At 51.3% G+C, this 12,834-nt stretch overlaps 1 protein-coding gene across 2 annotated transcripts in view; it reads left to right on the top strand.

The window, feature by feature from the left end:
- Positions 1-1,370: 1,370 nt before the first annotated feature.
- Positions 1,371-12,834, top strand: part of COL22A1 (collagen type XXII alpha 1 chain) — a 236,379-nt gene continuing 224,915 nt past the window's right edge. For both annotated transcript variants that reach the window (XM_045078159.1, XM_004743602.3), the window contains exon 1: positions 1,371-1,822. The gene's annotated coding sequence lies outside the window, so the exon portion shown is untranslated. The remainder of the gene's footprint in view (positions 1,823-12,834) is intronic.

Genomic DNA, 12,834 nt, shown 5'->3' with positions numbered 1-12,834 from the left:
CCTCCTTGGCTTCCTTTGGAAGACACCTGACACTGCACCAAGGGGTGCCAAGGGGCGCTCAGGAACCAGGTGTGGCGTGGATGGTCACGGGAGAGCTGGGAAAGATCTCAAGAGAAGAAGGAAGCCGCTGGGTTGCCAGGGATTCCCTGGGTGTTCACAAATTTGCCCTCTGCTGTCTATGAAAAGCTACCAAGTAGGCAGCCAGAGACGTCCGACAGTTCAGAAGCCTGTTTGGAAGTGGGGGTGAGGGGATGGAGGAGGTCATCCGGATGAAGACATGCTCTTGTCTAGTTCCAAATACCCCTGCCTGTGCTGTTTTTAGGAACGGAGGTCAGAGAGAGAATATAGAGGAGCCCCCTGGGCCAACGCTTGTTGCTTCTCTGCTGCTGGGGGTTGGGAAGCCCCAGAAAAGGAGGCAGGAGTGTTCTGTGGCTTAAGAAGAAGAGGCGGTAAAACAAAACTGTTTGTTTTCCACCCCAGAGACCCAGTCTACTGAAACTGAACGTGTGCTCCCAGGAGGAGCACGAGCTCAGAAAGGCAAATCCTGCAAAAACAGAGTCCAACTATGGGATGCGGGATTGGCTATTAAACAACAGGTGTTCTATTATCTCTCTTCTGGTCCAGCCTAGAAGGATGCCTCCGGGAAGGTGCTGGACGGGCAACTGACCCAAGCCCGGAGTTCATGGTGTTTCAGGAATTGATACAGGGGAGGTGCGTGGGTCCTGCCTCAATATCCTTCTGACTCTTAGGCAGGACTCTTAGTAATGCTGACTCTAGTTTGAAATCTTTGTTCACTTCTTCTTAGACCTACCTGGCTCCCGGCCCCCCTCTTCTGAGAGACCCCGGCAGGGGACAGCAGCTCTCCAGGCCTTCCAGGTCCTCATCTACTAATAAGGGCCTGGATCCACCCCTCCCCCAGGACGTAGGGAGAGCCGCAAAGGGGGCCACCTGTAGAAAGAGGCAGCTAGGTGCTGGGACGTGTCCGGTCCCTCCTTGCAGGACAAATGGCAAAGTCATCTCCAACCCCTGACCCCTCGGAGCTTGCCAAACTGGCCTGCAGCTGCTGCCCGCGGGGGGCGGGGAGGGGGGCTATTTCAGACCGAGCTGTAAAAGGGACCAAAATATCCGGTGCGGTCTATAACTGGACAGGGAGTGTCAGCCCCTGTCCCGGGCTTCCTAGGGCGGCCTCTCCACTGCCTGGAAGCCAAGCTGCCCCTGCCTCTTCCCGCAGGGGCGCACCCTCCAGCCCGCTCGGCTCCCGCCCCCCGGGGCACAGACCTCGGCCCTCCCGGCGCCGCTGCCCCGCCCGCCGCCCTCCTTGCGGGTCCGCCCACCGCCGGCTCCGCCCTCCTGGCTCCGAGCTGGGGGCTCCCGCTGCCCGGGCCACTTTGCCCCTGGGGGGGACCGAGCAGCTTTGTTCCTGAGCAGCAGCTGGGCTGCCTGCGCCGCTGCTGCTCTCCCGGAGGACCTGTCTCCCCTTTCCTTATGTTTGTGTTTCTCCAGCACTTTCTGTTTTATTTTCCAAGTTGGGAGACTTACCTTTCTACGGTATTTCTGTAGTTACTGGTTTTAAAACTAGCTCTTTCTCGGGACCCCTGGCCTGGGGGAAGCTTATTCCAAGTTTTGTTTGGAGATTGAAATTGCAAAAAAAAATTGGGGGCGGGGGGGCGGGAGGGAGGTGAGCGCATTTGCTGGCCGGTGAACGCCTCCCCGCAGGAGGGGGCTGCCTGGGGCTGGCTGCTTCTCCTGACACTGCTTCTGCGGGATCCCCGCCCTGGACTGCAGCTGGAGCTGCTACCCCTTCGAGCTTCTCCCTTGCCAGGTAAGGCCGGGGTCTCTTCTCTGGAGGCTGTGGAGGTGTCGGGGCTTCAGGCTTGGGCCCGTCTGCCCTGGGTGAGGATGGGGGAGGCCTGAGTGCCTGGAGCTGCGCAGAAGGCCCTCTCCAGACTGAGTGGTGTCCTTCTGGGGCTTGAACTGCGGAAGGACCTCCGTCCTGAGCTGACAGGTCTCTGCTTTGGGAACTTCAGAGTGAAAAGAAGCAGTCGGTAAGGAGCTGCCTGTCTGATTTTAGGTGAGCCGCTGGGAAGGCAGGAGCCCAGGAATGACTGGGGTGTGTCAGAGACAGGGGCGTCTTTCCAAGTTGCTACTTCTCAAAGTTGATGAGATCTCCCAGCCTCTTTCAACCTTCCAGTAAGAAATTTGGAGTAAAAGCCAGAAAGGAGGGGGGAAAGGAAAGAAAAAGAGAAACAGCGGAGGAGAGAGAGAACAGCGTACCTTCAGTTTTGCATTGTTTTCAAGGAACTTTGACTTTTCAGCCTAAATTTAGATCTCTTTCCTTCTGAGCAGTTTATTACTCCTCTCTCAATGGTAGCAAACCCCAGGGCCAGGAGGGGGGTTGTTTTTGCCCCCTTTTTCTGCCCGTCCTCCAATGTAGCAGGCCAGAGGTTCTGGTCGCAGGTGATGAAGTTTAAGTTGATTAGTGGTGTTATCAGACCATGCGTCCCCACTTCTCCCCACTCCCATGGAGACTCCGAGATGCCAGCGGCCAGGCTTACCGGGCATCTCCTGAAGAAGGGGCCCCCTGTGGGCCGGTCCTGGAGCGCTGGGCTGCATCCCTCTCGACGGAACTTCCTCCCGCTACTGGGTCATCGCCCAGAGCTTTCTGCACAAGTGCCTCTGTCCCCTCTGTCCTTGCACAGGCCATTCCAGCCCCCAGTCGCTCTCACTGACAGTGCCAGCAAAATCCCAGACAGCCCGTGAGGACGCCCTGGCTTTGGGAGGAACCCTGGGACCCCTTCTAGTTTCTTTGTTAATTGCTCTGTTTCAGCAAAGTTCTAAATTCCAGGGCTTCGGTGTGGCCCAAGGCCTCTAAGAGGGGCTGGGCTGCTCAGTGAAGGACAGGATCTCTTAACCCTGCCGCTCTATGGGGCTGCCCGAGCTCACAGACTGTCCAGTGATCCCCAGTGTCCTCATCGGCCAAGTGGAGGTGATGGAAAGGGAGCGGAGGCAGGCTTCTGGAAGAGCAGGGCTTCTGGAAGGCACACACCATGTCTCAGAAGCCTGTGCTCCTTAACTCCCCAGAGAGGTGGCACCTGCACCCCATCCTAGATTTCCTTGTCCCTCTGCTGCTGAGGGGCCGACCATGACTTTGGGAAATTGTCGCTCTGTGGTTGTTGGGGCTCTCAGCAGGCAAGAGACTGGACACTAGGAAGGGTTTCTTTCCAGGGGGCTTTTAAAATAATTAGAACAGGGTTTTGTAAGTGGTTTTCCTGGTGCTTCCAAATTTCACCCAGTGTTTGAAAAAGCTTCTCTGCATCTCAGAATGGCTCAATAAGCAAATCACGGACTTATTCAGCCAGAGTTTTAATGTTTCCGGGTTGTGCTATTTTTTTATTTATTTCATCTTTTCTTAAAGATTTTATTCACTTATCTGGCTGAGAGAGAGCACAAGTAGGCAGAGCGGTAGACAGAGGGAAAGGGAGAATCAGGCTCCCCGCTGAGCAGGGATTCCGGCTGCTGGACTTAATCCCAGGACCCTGAGATCATAACCTGAGCTGAAGGCAGACGCTTAATGGAGCCACCCAGGCGCCTCACAGGTTGTTTTAAAACTGATTTCATTACTTGCCAGTAAGCTGTTCAGCAGACTTTTTGCACAAACTGTAAACTTTGGTTTCTCTTGAAAAATGAGAAGACGGGACAGCTTCTTCCTTGCATGAGATCTGCGCGGCCACCCACTTCAGTGAGGGGCGTGTCCTCTGCGCTGGTCCGCGGTTGTCTGTGTGACCATCGAGGGTCTCCTTGGACCCCGGAGTTTGCTAGCTCACACTCGAAGTGCCGGCTTATCTGTCCCCCTCTGATTCCATTCTAGAGGGGTGCAGATAAGTAGAGAGAAAGCAGGATTCCTGGGAGCAGAAGCCGCGACTGAAATGGCAAGATAATTGCTGCCCCAAGAAAGGTCATCGGGTGTGGAGGACAGTAGCTGTGTGGCCGCGGTGGCCTGCAGGAATGTCATGGAGCAGATGCAGCTGACCTGCTCTCTTCCTTCCCAAAGTGGATGTCTGAGGTCCTAGTGAGGGAAGTGTTGTTGGACTCTGGATTCTAGTGCAGGAGGGAGAGCTGTGCAGGGACCAAAGGGATCCACTCATGGTTGGGGGAGAAGGTCCCCCGATACTGGAGGTATTTCAACCAAGCTTGGATGGACATTCCAAATAGCTGGCAGAGGGCTAAGCTGAACTTTGAATGCTTGGGCCTGGTGGACATTTAAAGTCTTTTTCCCAGCTTGAGATATGGCTTGAGATACTAAGGGCTTCCTCTCCAGCCTCAAAATTTGGCTGGTCCCCTCCTGCCTCCTCTCTTCCTTCAGTGCTGCTTCTGCTGCTGAAGGCTAGCACAGGCTGTGTGTGCGGTCACTAGGAGTCAGGACGTGGGTGCTCTAGGTGGCATTCTTATCGAGGATCTATCAGCAAAGAAATGGAAGACCAGGCTTTGAACCACTTACCTGAGGACAGGGAGAGAGGGGATGAGGAGTCAGGATTCAAAGCCACTTCTGGGGGATCAAAGTCCATTGTTATTTCAACAAAGGCCCTTTTCTTCAGGCTGGGAGGACTTGTCCTCAGAATGGAACATTGTTTGGGATGCAGACCTGCAAGGAGAACCAGAAAATAGAAAATGAGAAGAGCCTACAGTCATTTTTAGGTGGGAAAGGTCCCCGAAGTCGTTAGCCAATCCACTACTCAAGAACAGAATACCTGTTGTGATGAGCACTGGGCATTATACGTAACTAATGAATCATTGAGCATGACATCAAAAACTAATGATGTACTATATGTTGGATAACTGAACATAATAATAATAAAAAAAAAGAATTGGATGCGTGTTAGGAGGCATGACAAACATAACTGCAAAATTGAGGAAGACCAAGATAGATAGAAGAGGAAAAGTGTAATTACCCATTGTACAGATAAGGAAACAGAGTCCAGGAAGACATGAGGGACTTGCCTGCTTCCTATCCAGAGAGAGGCAGGTCTCAAACTCAGGTCTCATGAGGTGCCGGGACACAGAGGAAGTAGCCCTCTGTCTTCCTGGCCAGGACTTAGCATTGTGCATGTGTGGGCTTGCACACATATGTGTGTGTGTGCATATGTGGATGTTGGTCAGGGTTGGCACCATTTTATATTGCTTCTTAAAATCCCTTCAAGTGGGTGAGCTTAACAGTCCCACGTGGTAGGGCAGTGAGCCTCTCCGCGCATGCAATTTCCCACGTGTTGCCGTGACATTCTCTGATTATTCCCAAGGAATAGGGTTTCTGGGTCAAAGGAAGTGGGCATGTTCATGTTTTCAGGAGGTCTCAGGACTAAGCATTCATGAGAGGCTGAATGCCAGGTAGTATCATGGTACAAAATACGGGAAGTCTTGATGGATGCCCAGGGAAGATGTGGAGGTTGGACCTGCCAGCGTTGTGGCTGCAAAGATGCCAGAATCCTTCTGTGACACAGTGAGCTGAGGGCTGAGCTCCCTCCCACTGCCCGAGACTGAGGCCAGGTGCCTAAGACAGTATACTCCCGGTTCCTGGAAGCTGGCTCCTTCTAGTTAACTCTGGCTATGTTCTGGTAGAGATGAGAGTATCATTTTAATTTTTATTTAAACTTTGGTTCATTATAAAATATTGTGGAGAAGAGGAATTGACACCATCTTTTGGTTGGAACTAACTCGAGGGAGAGCCTCTGCTGTAATTGCGACTGATCAGAGAACATTGGCGCTGGCCTTGAATGCCTGGCAGCCAAGCTGTTGGGGACAGTATGCTCCTGAGTCCATAAAGACAAGAAAAAGCAAACTGACCTAAACAATAAAAGAATGTGTCATTTAAAAATAAAACAATGGCAAACTTGTTTGTGATTGTGGATTCAGAGTGTCTGTGTATACCAGCCAGATACCTGGTAAATCCCTCCTTCTAAGGGCTCTTTCACCTGAAGAATGTTCTAGAAGCATCCCAGCCACATCGCCCAATCTCCTTATCTGATGACTGCCTCCAGTGTCTCATCTCTAAGGTACTTGGTCACCTTCTCCTGGTCCACCTCAGGGGCAGAGGAGTCGTCACGTACCGGAGCAGCCTCCGATGCCTTGTTGAATATCTGGTGAAAAAGTCTTTCTTTTATTGAAATGGGAGCTGTCTTTACTGCTTCCACTGGCCAGTCCTTATTTCATGTTTTTTGGAGCTATTTAGCATAATTTAAATCCCATTTCTGAGGACATTTTTTGAGCCCTGTAAAAAGTAAAATAATGTGACCCTGAGCCTATCTGAGATTGAAGGCCAACGGGTGCCAGACTGGGTGTTTGGCTTTCTTACATTGTTTATTGCTGCAAATTTAGCTCTGCTCTTCCCTGCTGTGTGGACAGACAAACCAAGGCTTTGGACAGTCCCGCGATGGGTCAGCTGCAGCAGAATTGGGATCCAAACCCATATGTTAGTGGAAAGCTCATGCCCTTACCCAAACTTCCAGACTGAGTATATAAGGTAAATGTATGGAATTGATACAAAGAGGCAAATACACCATTTGGAAGTGGCTTTTACTTGTTAAAAAAAAATATTTCTCATCAAAATAGCTTAAATTATAAAAGTAATAAAAGTGTATTGTTGTACGTGAGGCAGGGTTAGAGAACCCCTGCATTCACCCCTTACCACCCTCCCCTTAACCAATAGTAACATTGTGGCAAATAGCCTTTTGCAACATTATATCCAAACCACACACATCAATCAAAATCCAGTGTTTGAACAGTTTGGGAACAATAATAATGAGCTCTAAAACAAGTTTATGTAGCACAATGTCTGGCTCCTAGGACTGGACTCCATTAATAATTGAAAGGTTGAACTGTATTCTGTTCTGCTTGGTCTGATGTTTGCTGGGAGTGCACTGGGCGGTGGTGCAGTGGTCCCCCCCTTCGCTTTCAGCAAAACTCATGGTCAGAATGAGGCCCTGGGTGGATGGTTTCCAGGCCTCAGGAGAAACGCCTAATGGCAACCTAACCTTCTTCCTTGCTCTGGAGCTGCTGTGGGCAAGTCGCTTGGGCTTTCTGAGCATCTTGGGTTCTTCGACCCCAGCATCCCATGCTGCCGGCAGCTCCACGTCCTCTGCTCCTGTAACCCACGATGGGCTTGTCAGTTTCTGCCACTAGGCAATGAATTCCTTTAGATGACGGGTTTCACATTCTTTATCTATGAACTGCCCGTGTCTACACAATGCTGGACACAGTGGGAACACAACTGATTTTATGGAACAATGTAATTTCAGAATGGTGTTAATTAAGTGCCTGGCACAAAGTAGGTAGTGAATTAAGAAATTACAATTTATTTTATTTTTAGATTTTATTTACTTATTTGACAGAGGGAGAGATCACAAGCAGGCAGAGAGGCAGTCAGAGAGAGAGGGGGAAGCAGCCTCACCACTGAGCAAAGAGCCTGATGCAGGGCTCGATCTGAGGACCCTGGGATCATGACCTGAGCCAAAGGCAGAGGCTTTAACCCACTGAGCCACCCAGGTGCCCCTGCAATTTAGTTTAAATCACAGTTAAGTCAGTGAGTGCAATATCAATATTGGAGAAGTCATAGGCATATTTACGCCACCTGGCATGGTGTCCCCCCCACTGGTGTGCTCAACACCAGCCGCTCAGGAGGGGCTCTGTTTGATGGCCAGGCAGCCCAGGGACCTGCCCATTGTTGAGGCCCACACTGAGCCCGGGGACTGGGCTTACACTAGCAACAGTAGGTCTGGCTCAGGTCTGAATTTGACCCTCCTGTTTGCTAACTACATGGTTTCCAGCACCATTTAGAACATCTCCCGGCAGGGACACCTGGGTGGCTTAGTCCATTGAGCATCTGCCTTGGGTTTGGGTCATGATCCCAGGGTCCTGGGATCAAGCTCCAAGTCAGACTCCTTGCTCAGCAGGAAACCTGTTTCTCCCTCTCTCACTATAGCTCCTCCTGTTTTCTTTCTCTCTCTCAAATAAATACTTTTTTTTTTTTTTTTTTTTTTTAAATAGAACTTCTCTGTGCAGGAGCCCAGAGAGGGAGCTCTGATAGCACCGAGTGTTAGCCTAGGGGTCGGGGATCTCTGGGGATGAGCAGGTCTGACATCCTTAGGTGATCATGGGTCAATTTTCTACCTTTACAAGGTCATTGGGCCCCAGGACTTCCCTTTAGCCACACTAGCTTGTTCTTAGACTAGAAAAGAAAGTTTCTGAACTCACTAGATCATCCCCTTACAAAGTGATTTAGTAGCTGTGTGGATATATGTAAATATAAATATCTATAGCCCCTTGCCTTTTTGGTTAGTCATTTTTTTTTTAAAGATTTTATTTATTCGACAGAGAGAGATCACAAGCAGGCAGAGAGAGAGAGAGAGAGGAGGAAGCAGGCTCCCTGCTGAGCACAGAGCCCGATGCGGGACTCGATCCCAGGACCCTGAGATCATGACCTGAGCCTAAGGTAGGACCCAACCCACTGAGCCACACAGGTGCCCCTGGTTAGTCATTTAACACCAGCTCTTCCTGGAGGGCCTGGGTGGCTCCGTCGGTTAAGCATCTGACTTTGGCTCAGGTGGTGATCTTGGGGTCCTGGGACTGAGCCCCGCATCAGGTTCCTCCTGCTTCTCCCCCTGCTCCTATTTTCTCTCTCTCTCTCAAATAAATAAAATCTTTTTTTTTAAAAAATAGCTTTTCCCACAGGGGTCCATCCTGTTACCATTTATCACGGTCTGAATGTAGGGGTGCTTAGGGACTGAAGGATGGATGCAACACAGCCCTGATGCCAGAATGTTCGGTGCGCTAAGGGTGAGGGTTCAGGCACTCTGTGCTGGGGACGACAGAGGAACACTAAGTAGTTGACCCTGCAGTCAACCACTTAGCAGGCACCAAGGACTCCCACAGTGTAGACGTGGGCACTGAGTGTTTCTGTGCACACCCCACCCCCCCGACTTCTGCAACAGTCCTGGAGCTATGTAGTCATCACCTTATGTAGGAGGGGAGACCTGGAGAAATTTAAAGACCCATCTACAGACAAGATAAATGCAGATGTCCCTGCTCCCCGCTGCTCCCCGCTGCTTCCTTCCCTTCTTCTCATCCCTTCTGTGTCAGAGTGTGACTTGTCAGGGCTGGGCTTTCACGGAGGGCTTCTGAGAGCCAGAACACCTAAGCTGATTCTAGGAGGAAGAGAATTCGCCACATCGTTTTAAATGGCTTGTTTCTCCTTTGGGCCATCCCCCTGCAGGGGAGGGTCCCAGAGGCGACACTCTGCCTTGTTTATCTCTATCTTGGGGACTCTGGCATGGCCTTGGGGTGGGTGGGGCTACAGTGTTTGTGGCATGAGTGAGCATTTGTGTGGGTGGGTTGGGGGGCATGATGCTGTGGGTGAATGAGGAGGCAAACACGCGAGCGGGGTGAAGAATGAGTGAGTGGGCGCGTTCATCCACACGGCCACGTTTCTGTCAGCTATGTCTGGATGGGTTTTCAGGTGAAAAGGAAAGGGGGCGGCTTTGTGATGGTCTTTTGCTCAAACAAAACTTTTCTAGAGGCTTTTCTCCTGTCCCTCTTGTTGCAAACCCCCACCAGGGAATGCCCAGGCTGTGTTTACAAAGCTCGGCTTTGCCGGGTACTGCACGGTGCGGTGGAAATGAATGGAGCTCCTCCCACAGATCCCCTTGATGGGGAGATATCCTGGGGCTTCTCCTCGGCTTGGTTCTGGGGTCTTGGCACTGTGATGCCAAAGCCATGGGCTCCTTTAGGAACAGAGCTGGAGGACCCCACACTGTGACAGCTCAGAGCCCTCTATCGGGAAGAAAGTTGATCCTGCAGAGCCAGTGAGCCTGGTGCGTCCCCATGTATCCCTGACCACCTTCACACACTTGTGGCTGCACAACGACAGGGACGTGGTGGGGTCTGAGGCCGTACCTCGGAAGAACAGAAACACTCTTAATGAATAGGGCAAGACTGTAAGTCCTGTGCGAATCTACAAGTTTACTCTTTTGCAGGGAGTAGCAAGTTCAAGGTTACTTTTTTTTTAAATTAATTTTTTAGAAAATATAAGAGATCTTCCTATTATTATCTAAGTGAAATACACAGTTAAATATAGTTCAGACACTCAACCCACTGATTCATTTGTTTCCGTGACATTCCGTGGGGGGGCCTGCTGTATGCCCGTCACCATCTAGGCACAGAGGAAGAGAGACCAGAGACACAGTCCCTAGGTCTAAAGGAGCTCAGTGGAAAAGATAGGCCAATAAGTAGGTCAGTTTTATTTTTTTTTTTTAAGATTTTTTTTACTTTTAAGTAATGTCTGTTCCCAACGTGGGGCTCAAACTCACAACCCCGAGATCAAGAATCCCATGTTCTACTGACTGAGCTAGCCAGGCACCCCTAAGTAGGTCAATTTAATACCACTTGTGGGGTGCTAGAACTTAAGGGTCTGTGGGAGCCTAAAGAAGATAGTGACACACTTCTTGCCTGGGAAATCAGGGAAGTCTTCCTGGAGGAGAAAGCACATAGGCTGGGTTTTGAAGCCTCAGTAGGAGTCTGCCTGGCAAGGAAAAGAAAGCATCACAGAGGCAATGTCAGAGATTCAGGAAAAGAAAATACTGGGGAGGGGCGCCTGGGTGGCTCAGTGGGTTAAGCCTCTGCCTTAGGCTCAGGTCATGATCCCAGGGTTCTGGGATGGAGCTCCACATCGGACTCTCTGCTCAGCAAGAAGCCTGCTTTCCACCACCCCTACCCCGCCCCCGGCCTGTTTCTCTGCCTGCTTGTGATCTCTCTCTCTCTCTCTCTGTTAAATAAATTTAAAAAAAGAAGAAGAAGAAGAAGAAGAAGAAGAAGAAGAAGAAGAAGAAGAAGAAGAAGAAGAAGAAGAAGAAGATGATACAGGGGTGTGGGAGGAAGAAGGAGAAGTCTTTGAGTTTGGAGAATAAGATTCATGAGGTCAGATGTGGGGGCCATAAACCTGGAAAAGGAGATTGGGGTCCGACTGAGAAGGGCCACAAAGAGAAAACTTTAAGGCGGGAATTGACAGGAACAGACCTGTCTCGTCCGATAAACTCTGTGCTGATGGTGAGAAGCCCTTTGAAAACCCAGAGTATGACATAGGAATTTCTAATTTGGTCCAGGGGTAGGAATCTCCTTCTCAGAAGGGAAACCGTCCTCAGAGCTTATGTGGAGCACACAGCCTCCAGCAGAGTGGGGATCAGAGACTCCAGGGTCTCTAAAGGTGGGGACACTGTAAACCCACGTGCTGGAGCCCATGGGGAGGGAGGAGCATGCTCCCCTGGGAAAGGGGAGTCAAGCATCTGATCCCCCTTGGCAACCGCCCTGTCCCTCAGCTTCCGCATCTGAAGACGGCTAACGCCTGCCTCACTCCCTCTTGTTGCAACAAGCACCCAACCCCTCTGCACGGCCCAGGACTTCATCCTTCTCCCCTAGGAAAGGGGGAGCCTTCATAATCAGTGTGGGGGCTAGAGCACTATTTATACCCATTGCTTCATCAGACCAGACGCTGCTCAAAATAAGTTAAACAGAAATATCTTTCTGTGTCCTTAGGACCCGTAATCTGAGACAGTCTCTTGTGAAATGCCCCGACACAGTGTATTTGGGGGGGGGGTGGAGAAAGAAGCAAAAGAAGAAAATATTGGGACGAATGCAGCACCAAAGGTGCAAAAGACCTAAGGACGGGGTGCGGCATCCCTGAGATGTTAGAATGAACTAGTGGAGTGTTCAAGAGCATTTGCACGGGCTGAAGGGAGGGGCCCTCCTGTCCTGGGCTGCCCTTTTGGCCCCGGAGGGATGCAGGTGGGGGATCTGGATGGGTCTGGGAAGTCCGCCCTGCAGAGGAGTTGAACTGGGGCCTTCTGGGAAAGCCTGTCTAAACTGGGTTGGGAACCAGAGGCAAGACGAAGAGTGAGAACAACATTTGTAGAGTGAGGGACACTGCGTGTGGGAGCCTGGGTGAGCTCCAGAGAGCAGGGGCCCTACCTGAGGGCTTAGCTAAGCACACGCCTGCTCTGTGGTTTATAAGAGAAGAAAGCACAGTGCAAATGGGCTTGAGCTGAAGAAGGGAAGGCCGGGAGGGTTTGCTCTGGGCAGCACGGCTCTGGTGCCTCTGAACTTCGGGCAGCACTGGGTGGGTGCTCAAGTGATGGATGGTATCTCCTCCTCCCCCAGTATGCGGCCTCATTCTCCATCAGGCGCCCCTGTGTCACGATCGCCTTCAGTATCTCTAAACTTGGCACCTGGAGTAGAAGCATACCTCCCTCTGGAAACGCCCGCGGAGGGCCCAGAGACGGCCCAGCTTGCTTACCTGTTTCACCCTCTCCTATTCCAGCATCTGGGGGGATGTGGGGTCTACACTGGTCTAGTCTGGTCTCGGGCCACCCCACCGGCCAGGCGGAAGGTACACGCTCCCGTGAACCACATCAACGGAGCATGGAGAGGAGTTTTTGGCAAAAGCAAGAAGTGAAATCTGCTTCTAGAAGAAAGGAGTCTAGAAGGGTTAAAGCAGAGGTGGGGGCAGGCAGGAGACCTTCCCTGGGGGGGCAGGGGCACAGAGGGGGACAGACAGGAGTGGTCTCAGGGTGCCTAGTTCTATGGCCCTTCTCTTCCCACTGCCCTGAAGCCCTTCAAACTGAGCACCTTTCTGGAACTGGGGAAGTGATTCAAAGTCAATGAGCGTTTCCCTGCGCGTTATTTACAGCAGAAAGCTCCAAGCACTGACATTCCAGGGCCCACAGTCTGCCCTGGGTGGTCCTTCCCACTTATGTCCTGATTTCCTTTAGGAGGCAGCCGGGAACCCCCAAGAGA

The sequence above is a fragment of the Mustela putorius genome, unplaced genomic scaffold (genome assembly GCF_011764305.1).
Source record: "Mustela putorius furo isolate JIRA1106 unplaced genomic scaffold, ASM1176430v1.1 tig00000228_pilon_pilon_pilon, whole genome shotgun sequence".
In the NCBI taxonomy this organism is placed as follows: domain Eukaryota; kingdom Metazoa; phylum Chordata; class Mammalia; order Carnivora; family Mustelidae; genus Mustela; species Mustela putorius.
This window is presented reverse-complemented; position numbering and strand designations above follow the sequence as displayed.